We start from the raw sequence: 12,190 nt of genomic DNA on the forward strand, positions 1-12,190 counted from the left end.
AAATTATAGAATTTTTAGAATAATAGTAAATGCAAATAGTTTTCAACAACATTTGATAGTGGAGCTCTGTATTTAAAACAATCTTGTTTAGTAATTTTTAACTCTTCTTCAATTTAAAAGATTAGATTAATGAAGTAGTGAAATAGTCCTTTGTTGAATATCAAGCACGACAAACTTAATGTTTGTCCCTGTAGTTGTTCTATTTGTGGTTGAAAATGGTTGTTATCTTATATGTGAAGATTTCAGATTTGTAGATTTCAGAACTGAATTGGTGTTCTTAGGCCTTCACTTCCAGTAGGGCATATTGCCATTCCCTTAGACATTTCTGCTTTTAATTACCTCATTACTAGACAAGCAATAATATCTCAAGCCACGACCTACTTGAAAGTTTCATTAGAAATACCCCGGCAACATGTTGCCCATTACTGAGTTCGCTGCTCATTAGATACTTTGTAAAGCAAACTGTTGTACAAAAAATTAGCAACTAATTTGAGCAAAATTAAACCAACACATGAAGCCAATTTATGCTGCTTGGCCACCATTCGCATGCCGCAACGCCCTCAGATTACATGCACGTGTAACGCCCATGCCTCCACCCACAGTTTCAGCTGCCAGGGCGGTAGTCTGTATCTTCTATTTTCTCTTCCCGTTCCTAGTTCGCAGGAAATGCGATGTTTCGCAACGTGAAACGCAGTCGTTGCATATTTTAGGCGAGCAGCTCCCTAAAGTATGCAATAAAATGCATTCAACTGGCGCATTATGCGCGCAGTTTGCCAACACACATAAAAAGTTGTGAGGCGTAAAATCAGTTTTCAATTCAGCGCCAAACTGAAAGCTTTAATAAAGGGAAGACACAGCACTGGCGCCTAACAGACAGCAACACATACAGCCGTCTGTTGCGGTTAGCCTCAACGGTAGGTTTTGTGTTTAATATTCCGAGTCCCAGGGGTTCGTGCACTGATATCCGAGGCTGCACTCCGCCAACCGCATATACTTGTATGCATATCAAAACTGACAAACTGTTAACTAACATGATTGTTTAGTGCTTATAATTTATTCATGCCGAAAGTATGCAATTTTAATAGCATTACCCGAGCCCCACACACAAACTCGAGCATTCCACGAGGTGTGCTTAGTAAATAAATTGTAAAATAATTTGTTGAGAAACATCCATAATGAAACAGTCTGTCAAGTCTGAGAAGGTTGGAGAAGGTTTCGGAAAAAATTGAATTGAAAAATTCGAGCTGCATAGCGTAATTTAAAAAGTGGGATAACTTACACCAAGCTTAGAAGCTTGTTATTGATATTGATTGAATACGCTTGACTGTTGATATATTCTCAATATTTATTTACTTATTTATTGATTTATATATTTATTTGTTATATTTTTTTTTGTCAACGAACATTGACTGTTGATATAAGGACTCAAAATAAAACTTATAAAAAAGACTTATACTTGTAAGCTAGGAAAGCCTTAATAGAAGAAATCTAATCAAATTACAAATATATACATATTAAAAATAATAACAATATAATTACAATAATAATAATAGTTGGGAAGACACTTACTCAATTTTCGTTTATTTTCTATTTTTAACTTTTATATTTCATAAGAACTCTGGAGCTTGCACTCCTCATGAATTTTTAACAGGGCATTAAAGTCCACCAAGTCTAAGGAGAATTAGAGTTCAATATTATTCTAAAAATTATTATTATAATGTAGAATATAATTTCAGTACGTAAATTTATTACTAAGTATTGGCTGAACGGTTAATAATCTTTATAGATTTTCTTTGATTTTTTTTTTTAAATTTATATATATTAAATATCTTTCTTTTTTAGGATTGTCCAGCCTTTCTTGTCATATTATTATGAATATATTATTATTATTATATTTTATCCTTATTTTTTAAGTACACCTCTCTTTCTCTTTTTTCTCACATGACTTTCTCTTCAATGCAGCTGTGCTGTTGTTCGTTGTGGCTTTTGCTGATATCTTTAGGGAATCTGCTAAACAATAGACATCCAACAACCCATGGCTCACATTCAGCCCTTCAATCATTCATTCATTCACTCAATCATTCGTTCATTCACTTATCTGGTGTGTGTGTTGATATTTGAGCTTGAAAAGCATACAGGGAAATCATCCTGTATGGCAGGCTGGCGCCTGCAAATATGCAATGTAAAATGTGCATGGGTGTGAAAATCAGTGAATTTTCTTAGCTACATGCATAGTGCGAGTATGTATGTGAGAGGCGGACTGGATTGGAATGATATGTGCTTGATATGTGCTTGAAGCGAATATACCATTGTCTATGCATAATCATGGCTAATAAAAAACTGTGCGTTGGCTTTATAGCAAGCATTGTAAGAGTCATGATAAAAATATAAAATGTTTAGTGCAGAAGCAGAATCGTAAATAATTCCATAAAGTCAGGACAGAGATTTCAAATTAATGTAAAGAAGAAGTTGCACTTCACCTGGATTTTTGTTAGAGCTATTTGGCAATGGAGAATGAAGAAAAGTCGAAATGAACTGCAGCTGAAGTAAGCTAAGGGTTCAAATAAGTAAATGAATATTTGATTTTAAAAACGTTTGCATATTTCAATATTTAAATTGCACACAACATTTATTATTGAGCTGTATTTATGGATTATCCAAGATTATTTCTTAATTTGCATTTTTCTGAACTCTTTCTGCCGTTTGTGTTTCTATCAACCCTTTAAAACTTCAATTTGTCACTAATTTTGTTTTATTTTAAAGCAAAGAAAGCATATTTGTGAATTAGTCGAAAATTGGTTGTCTTTAAAAAAGGAAGTGGCATCAGCACTAGCTAATAGGAATCCCACAATGTGAGTTCGTTTCAGAGTAGGCTTTCAGTTCGGATCATGACGCTACCATCGTCATAAGCCTGATTTAAAATTTCTTGCAGTTATATTATAAAAATGTCAAGCTGTTGTGTTATGGCTTAAGCTGCAGGCTGATTTCCAACATAATAATAAAACAAAAAACGAAAAGTTTGAAAATTAAAAAAAATAACCATGACTGAGAAAAGAAAACAATTTTAAACCGTAATTTGCAAGTTAAATGAAAAACAAAATTAAAAAGAAATATAGTATCTACATTCTTCGAATCGAATATTAACTTAAATATTTATTAAATGGGAAATGTATTTTTAATTCGCAAACGCAAGGTTAAATTCTAGCCGTTCTCAAAATGCGAGCAGGTTGGATAAACTCATTACGTGAGTAAATATATGCAGCTTTAATGTGTACTCGACACCCACTTTGTTACCCAAAAGAAAAACACAACCTTTTCCAGAAACTGAATCAAATTAAAGGTACAAGGTGAGTGCAAAAAAAAACATGACACAATTGTTATAATTAGCCAAGGGATTGCATGGCTTGGTTGGTGGTTGTTTGTGTTGTTGGTTGTTGCTGTTTCCCGGACCTTACATACATATATACTACTATAATTCTGTGAAAGATAACAAAAAAAGAACAAAAATCCAATTTTATTTATGTTAATTATTTTTGCATTAAGCGCAGTTGTTGCGCTTACAACTTTTTGCCTTATTTTTCGTTTCCTCTCTTTTAATTCCTTTTATCTGGTTGTGTTGTTTTTCCTGTAAGTGACAAATGAAGAAATTATGTGGCTAACATGCGAGTAGACAACGACAGCAACAATTAAATTTCACGCTCGAGTAGCTGTGAGCTAAAAATTTAAAAGTTTCAATACTGCAAGAGATAGCTGTCCAGCTCAGAGACTCTTGCTGTCTGCAGCCTCCGCCTCCAATTAGATAGCTCTTAATCCGACCGACAATATAAACGAAAGCAACATCAACAGCATAAGTTAGCTTGACAGTATCGATTAAGGTTGGAAAACAACGAGGCAATGTTCATGAATGTTCATGGCTTTAATGTTTAACAATTTTTTGTTTTCTTGCTGCTTACAGACATTGAAATGAAGCGCAAAAAACGTTGCATAGTTGCAGGCGCTGGTTCTCTTAACCCACCAGCCACAGCTCTGAATATAGGGCCTGCTGATCTTGCTAATAGATCTATATAAAGTATAAATAATTAATAATTAAATGAAATAAATAATTAAATAAGACTAAGCTCCTAGTTTAAGCTGTATTTGTATTTTATTGTAATTTTAAATTAAAAAAAGGAGGAATAATCATAACCCAATTGTATGCCACAAATTTGAGTCGAAGCATATATTTACTTTTAAATTATTGCGCTAATTGAGGTTTTTATTAATCTGAAAGCAATCTTTTTGTTGTACATCTCTCCCTTGTTACATTGACGGTGTATGTTCATTTTAATAACTTATTAATAGTATATAGGTGCTTCCCGATCTCTACATTAATGATGAATGATGAGCGCTAATTACTTATCCCAACTTCCTAACCAAAAATACGGTATAAAACTTAGTCCTAAACAAAACTAAATTGATTAACTTTCTTCTAATAACGTGTATTAATTAGCTTTCGATTTATCCGGCCAAGATCTAAAGACTTTGTATAAACGCTTTTTGTGTAAAACTGTTTAATGGTTTAATGGTTAATGGGGTTTGGAAACGGTGCTAAATAATTTAAAGTTGGTTCCATTTTTATTAAATATTAAATATATGTCGATCTTAGTCCGGAACCTGTTTTTAACATGGTTTTTATAAATACCTATCTCCACAGTAATTAGATAGCTATACAATTATTGGAATTTGATATGTATAGCATATAGTTTAATAAAACTGTTCAAAAAGTGTTCGAAATAGATTACAAATGCTGTTAGGCCTGATTAATTGATGGTTTGGAATCATTTGTGTTGAAATACAGCGAATGGTCTAACGGTCTGCAGTCTAATTGTTTAACGGACATAATTCAGATTAAAACTTATTTTAATGAATTGATCTACTTTAAGGTTGTTGAATAACAAAAGCGAAAGCTTTTGTGAATGAAGTCATAGTATATGGAACACAAGATGACTAAAAGGGTTAATAAATTTTCGCTTACAAGTTTTTTGTTGTGTTTAAACAAATGACCTGAACTTTAGAGGAAAACAACAAAAACAATTAAAATCGATAGCCATGTCTGCGATGAGAGCGAAAACACAAGGGGCATAAATTAAAGAGTGCTTAGCGCTTTTAACCCGTTCATCGCACCCTCAATCAAAGTCAATTAGTAACTTTCTCCGCATAAAGTAAACTTTGGCCAGCACATTTGAACAATAGATAGTCAGGGTTGAGCAAACAATTCGTCGCTCTCAGCCTTGCGCTTCTATTGTCGCGGCTTTGCGGCTAATTAATAGCAATCTCCAAACGAGTATATGGAAGTGTGTGCGTGTGTGTGTGTGTTCAGGCAATATATAACTTTTCTCTTTAGAGTTGACAGGACTCGTCAAAAAATATGTGGATAGATAACCATTAAGCACGCACGCACATCCTCTGACGGGTATGTCTTGGTCTTTGTGGTTCTTGAACTGGCAAGAGGTAATTAGACAAGAAACAGGTCAGATTGCAAATAAATTGTGGTATTTAATTGAAACGACCTCGTATCCTTTGTTTACCAGGTGACTGGACTATGACTGGCTACGTATTCATGCCAATTTGTGGATAAATTAATTAATTAAGCAAACATAGAAATCAACATTAAGTTTGAGTGGCTCGCAGGAGTGCGAAGCTAAAGATATTTTAACAAGTAGGAAAAGGTAGAGTAGAGTCCACGTCCATTTAAATTTATACATATATCAACAAAAATGTTATTTTTAAAATATTGTGTAGTAAATGAAAATAGAACAAATAAGAATAAGATTCAATTATAAATGTATTTAGTTAACATTAGATGATATGTATTGTTAAGGTATATTGATAACGATCTAAATATTTACATTACATTACAAATACAATAAAAAAATAAATAAAAAAAATAAAATAAATAAATAAATAAAGAAATAAAGAAATAAATAAATAAATAAATAAAGAAATAAAGAAATAAAGAAATAAAGAAATAAAGAAATAAAGAAATAAAGAAATAAAGAAATAAATAAATAAATAAATAAATAAATAAATAAATAAATAATTAAATAAATAAATAAATAAATAAATTTAAAAAAATAAATATTCCAACGAACGTCCGTGCGTAGGAAAACTTTTCAATGATCACAGCTACACAAAACATTGGTAAATTTATCATTTACGTGTTTTGGGTGTTACACATATTCGCATTAAACAGGTATACCCCTTGGGCTGCCCCTAATTATTCTTTCCTTCCTGTTGACTTCAAAAGCATGCTTTCTTATACAGAAAGAAAGAAATTCTAATCTTCGTTTTACAATATAAAAATAAATAAACAAATAATTAATGTTTACAAACAACGACTTTATGTTTAATTACAATTATACAATTAACAATACAAGTATTGCTTAAAGGCAGTGATTAAATAGATTTAATGGGCGCTGTGGCATTAAAAATCTTGTCATTGAAAGTTCTTTTCAAGCACGCACTTGTACTCGTATGTGAAAAACTTTTAAATCACTTGTGCTCGAAAACCCAGGCTAAAATATTTATTTACACACTTTTAAGTGTTTTGCCAAAGCGTGTGGCCAAAAAAAAAGGCAAAACTTTTAGCTACTTACACGTACTTAAATCACGCAGCTTAAAGCTCGCGACAGGCAGCAACATGCAAACCGATGCGGAAATCCGAAAATTGTCATAGATGTAGAAAAAGTTTGGGCTGCGGTAAATCTGCCAAAAGCGAACGAAAGCAACGGTTGACAGCTTGCGACAATCGAAAGCAAACTTTGGTGCATGCATAACCGAATACTTGTATATAGCATGTATGTATATATGTGCATATGTAAAGCATGCTGCGCCCCCAACGAACGCTCAATCTAACCGCAAGAACCGCCAACACCACATCCCACATCTTGTGCATTTCGACAAAGTGCAAGAAATGCATAAAATTTCAATAAAGTTGGCCCACTTGCATATGAGGACGCGCATTGTTTGGCAGCACGCGATGTTGCCACTAGAGGTGTGCGTCTAACGTGAGTGCTGAATGCGTACGAGCTGTAAATAAAATGGTTCAGCGTTCATTCATGGTTTCATAGATTTCTGCAGTTGTCATTTGGTGAATTAATTTTGATTCATTTTGTTGTTAAATATTTTTTTATTGAAACACAAAATTACGAATTGAGAATAAAGCAATGGAGAAACACTGTAAAGATTCGGTAGCGCGCTTTAACTTATTATGAATGAATCGGAAAATTCTGTTTAATAGACCTAAGTACCATTTGATCTGCAATAATTACTATGAAAATGCAGAGCAAGAAATGCCCGAGAAGTTCCAGCAAATTAAGTGCAAAGAAATATATAAAACTGAAGTTCAAAAGCCTATTTCATTTTGTTGGCAAAAAAACCTAATAAAAGATTATTTAAGTATTATTTAAGATTATTTTTCAGTGAACGTCAAATCCACACTGTGCTGTATGAATAGCATTATTTAGGATATGTTGTGAACTTTTTAACATTTTACTGATTGTTTTCCCCCAATAAAGAATTTACAATCAAATATTATTATAATATTATTTCTTTTCTCCAGTTAATCGGTATATTCCACCACTCTTAGCAACCCACATATTTATTTATTTATATATTGTATTATAAATTTATTTATGTATTAAAAATTCAGATGAATTTTTCTCGTCATGCATATAAATATTGCATGGGTTTGGATATGCTTCCTTCCGCCTATTATATATTTTCTACACACCTTAATTATTCTTTTTACCCTTTGGGGACACACAAGTGATTTTAAAAATAAATAATAAAATAATTAAATTGCACATTCGATGAAGTAAGCGTGATTTTGCGTGGCAGGTTTTTCTCGCTCACTATAATGGACTGAAAGTGCCAAACTGCTATACATTTGGGCAAGTCTGGGGTGGTGGGGACCGACGAAGTCATTCAACAGAATGCAATGTCAGTGAAAATATAAAATTTATTGCGGGCTCTGCTGACACGGCCGCGGGTCGTGGAGTTGCAGCGTCATCCTCGCCATTCTCCATGAAAACAAAACAACAAAATACTGTCAATCAGACACAGTGTCATTGAAACATGTCACGAGACATCAGATACGATGTGGGTGTGCGCGTGGAAGTGCGTGTAATTGTAGTTCTCGTGTGCACTTATGCATAAGTAATCGACATGTGCGGGCAGTTTATCTTTTTGCTGTTGTTGTTGTCAAAGGATGTGCATTGGATTTAATAAAAATTGTGAAGCCAATAAGAGCCAGAAAAAGGTTGCGATAAGTAGAGATCCAAGGGAAGAAATATTGATGATTCCTTGCAAAATCTTGATTTGTTTGCTACTTATAATTAATATAAATTACTATCAATTATAATAAATGCATAAAAAAAACTGCATTAAGGAATTTTCATTTTACTTATTGTGGTTTTTTGTGTGAAACATGGAAAGTCTATTCGTAATAATAAGGCTTGATTATACATAATATTTTTAAAAATAGCATCGGGAGCTGGATCTCTCGAATAGCAATGCATTTTCTCGAAGCATTTCTAGTTCTACGAGCTCTATCGAAAACGTTATGTTTTGCACGCGGCCGAGATGCTAATAAATTGGATTCCAAAATAAAACCCACATATTTCATCATTCACAACCAGCTCTTCTCTGAGGAGGCGATGACTTTACTTCTTATTATTTTTTCTGAATATCCTAGTGGTCAAATAATTTTTATAGAAAAATAAAAAAAAAGAATGTATAAAAGTTGTAAAAAAAATAAGAGCGTCTGTTCCAAAGGCAAACTACCTTCTCTTATCTCTCAATGAATCTCTCTGCGAATAATTTTTTAAAGTAAAGTTGAAAAATGAACAATAAATTAATAGTTGAAATAACATAAAACAATATAATTTACTTGTAAAATAAAAACATCGATTCTGTATGCGAGTCGAAGGCTGACTAACTGAATTTCTAGCTTGTGCAAGGAGCTTCCAGTTTCAATTGATTTGGTAGTGCTTTTAAGCAACACTGCAAATAGTGTTTTATTGGCTTGATTGGTTTTTTCAAACTGCGATTGGGCAATACTGAAAATAGTTTTGCAACACTGAACGCACCAAAGAACGCACAAATTTATTATTACATTTATTTAGAAATAAACGACATGTTCGGGGTACTTCTTTATATTTCAACCTATGTTATTAATGCGATTTAATAAATAATGTAATAGGCTAGACGTACGGTCTTCTTAATCATAAAATGTTGATCTTAGGTCTTAAAAAGCATGTTTTTCATGTACCATTGTCTTTTGATTGTATCGGTGCAATGGATACCATTGGTTGGTTGCAAAATTGATAACAAATTTATTTCATTTGAGAGCCATGAAATAACAAAAACACTAACATTATCAATAAATTAACATACGTATGTTTAGCTGCACTTGTTGTTTGATGAGATTTGTTGTCAACTTTATTTAAAACTAAGCTTTAAATTTGTCCAAAAAAATGTTGCATAGCTTAGTACTTTTAGGTGACCTGCAATTTGCATATAACGGTGGTAGAACGCTTCCTGTTTATGCCTAGAACTTCAGACATTGCCACACTTTCTGCACCCCCCCCCCCCCCCCCCCCACACACACACACACACACACACACACACACTCTGACACCGCAAGGCCCACAGTACCACCTGCTCAGCAATTCAAAACAAAAAAAAAGAAAAATGAAAAAAGTAGTGCCACAAATTTGTCTGCTTGCAAATTCCTGTAACTACCACAACTACGGACTACGGACTACTGCCCTCACTGCTCCGTTTTTCCTTGCGGCTTTGGACACTTTTCCGTGCTTCTGCGCTCGTTCATTGCTTGCTTTTCGCGCCGAGCCGGAGCTACAGCTTAGAGCTACTTTGCATAGCTGGTTGTCGTGTGGGTCACGTAAACAAAAATTGTTTAGCATGTACCGGTGTGGGCGTGTGCCTCATCTTTTAATACCCTGCAAAGAGGTACATGGCTTCTGGCCACATATTTGCAACCCAATATTGCAACATGTGGCATTCAAAGTAGTGTTTTATTTGAAACCTATCTGCCATGTTGGACAGCTACTTTTTAGTTGTGCCAATTTCTAATCTGTGCCCCTTAGTTGAAAAATAGATTAACAAGTTATTTGTTTGACCTTATACTATTGAAAAACTTTGCCTGATCTATCAGACCATTACCATTGCCACAAGTATTTATCTCATCAGGCACAGAAAAAATGTTTTTATCTCGAGGAACTTTTTTCTTTGGCTATTCGGATATTTTATTTGTCTTAGAATAAAGGAATTCCTTATAATGTTTTGAGGCGCAAATTTGATATTAAAATGTTTGTTTTACTTATATCTGAGGCGAAGTTGAAGACAAATTGAAACACTATATGATAAAGCTGACCTAATAATCTAGTTTAAAACGAGATTTTGTATGTAAAACTTTATTGTTACAAGTTTGTTTCTATAGCCAATATTTAAACTAAAATTTTTGTCAGATCAGTGTACGCTATTTATTTATATATATTTGTATGTTTTATATAAACAATATAGTGTATATAAGTTTCGACACTGCAGTGCATACGAGTAAGTACTAGTATTTTTTTTCTGTTGCCACTCTCTGGTTGGAAAACAGCACTTGCAGCTAAAAGTACGCCATGTATTTTTTACGTTGCCAGGAACATTTGTTCAGCCCGCTTTCCCATACAAATGGCCAAATGTTGCACTTGTTTGCTCTTTGCCATACCAGTCTCAGCATTATTTTTTTTGTTTTTGGTATATTTCGGGCTCTTATCCCCTTTACTTTGTGGCTTCCTTATTGCTCGTCTATGCCACGAGCAGCGACTAAAGGCTCCGCTGTGAAGCATTTATTTATGTCTGTACTGCGGTATATTTATAGGCATGTAGACGTTCATGTTCTGACACTGTGGTGTCGTGTTGTTTGCTAGCCATTGCCTAGTCAAGGGTCATAAAGGAAAATGTTCGCAAAAAATTTACATTTTATTTGCCAACTGTAGCAGGCTTCGAGTGTTGGGTAGTGGCGGTGCTGAGCTACTGGAATTCTTAAGCTCAATTAGTTCAAAGAAAATGTACAAAAAGCTTTAAAAGCAATGCTTGGCCAATTTGCATTAAAACGCAATTACGGACAAATATGTACACGTATCGTGTAAGGTGTGGTACTAAGGAATTCAGCTGGATAAATCCTTTTATTATAAAGGGTTTTTTATTCCATCAACACTTTAATAAAAGGCCTTCAGATGTTTTTTTGTAGATTTAGTTCTAGTTTAAATAAATAATAAGGGGAATAATAAGGCGAAATCTAATATTTAATTACTAATCATACTATGCTGAGCATCGATAGGTTCTTCTATATATTTAATGCAAATGCCTTCTCTCGATCTACATTAGGTTGATGTTCCCATTACAATTTATTGATTGCGCGATTCGCAGACGCTGCATATAAAGAAGTGCGAGTCTTTGTGTGGCATGCCCCCTGAAGTGTGCAATACATGTTTTACGACTTGTAAGCCAACATGTTTTTGCAGAACAACAAATTGTGGCAATTTTCCAGAGCTGTGTGTAGGCAGAAGACCAATTTCTTGGGTGTCCTTGTGCATTGTTTTGCTAAGCACGCCTCGAAGTCTACTCTGCGACTGAATCTTCTATATCGAATGGCTCAAAACGTTTATATGTACATAATTTCGTCTACTGTTGGTCTATGTATGCATAGCGCTTAGTAGAAGCCATAAAATACAGTGCCAATGAACATTTTGTAAATAAAAATTCGCTTTAGCGCCGAAAATTATGCAACAGACAAGCGCAAAGCGAATCGTTTTATGACTGTCATGTTAGTGTCTGAGCTGGCAGAGTAAATAAATGATTTTTTTCCGAGCCAGCGTTGAACAGAGCCAGACACAGCGCTTGTTGTATTTGGTTCTGCTTGGGCGCCCCAAGCTATGCAGAAAAAAAGGTAAATGCAAACAACTACACTGCAGCCAACATTGCTTAAAGCTTTAAAGCTGGCCACTATTGAAATTAGCGACTTTTAATGCTAGAAGCAGAGGCATGTCGGAGTAATTGCATAATTGGCACTTCAAATTGGCGGACATTATAGCTCATTTAAAACTGGCCTTCAGGCGCCAACCAGAGCAGCAGCAGC

The sequence above is a fragment of the Scaptodrosophila lebanonensis genome, unplaced genomic scaffold, assembly GCF_003285725.1.
Source record: "Scaptodrosophila lebanonensis strain 11010-0011.00,11010-0021.00 unplaced genomic scaffold, SlebRS2 tig00000085-arrow-pilon, whole genome shotgun sequence".
NCBI lineage: Eukaryota > Metazoa > Arthropoda > Insecta > Diptera > Drosophilidae > Scaptodrosophila > Scaptodrosophila lebanonensis.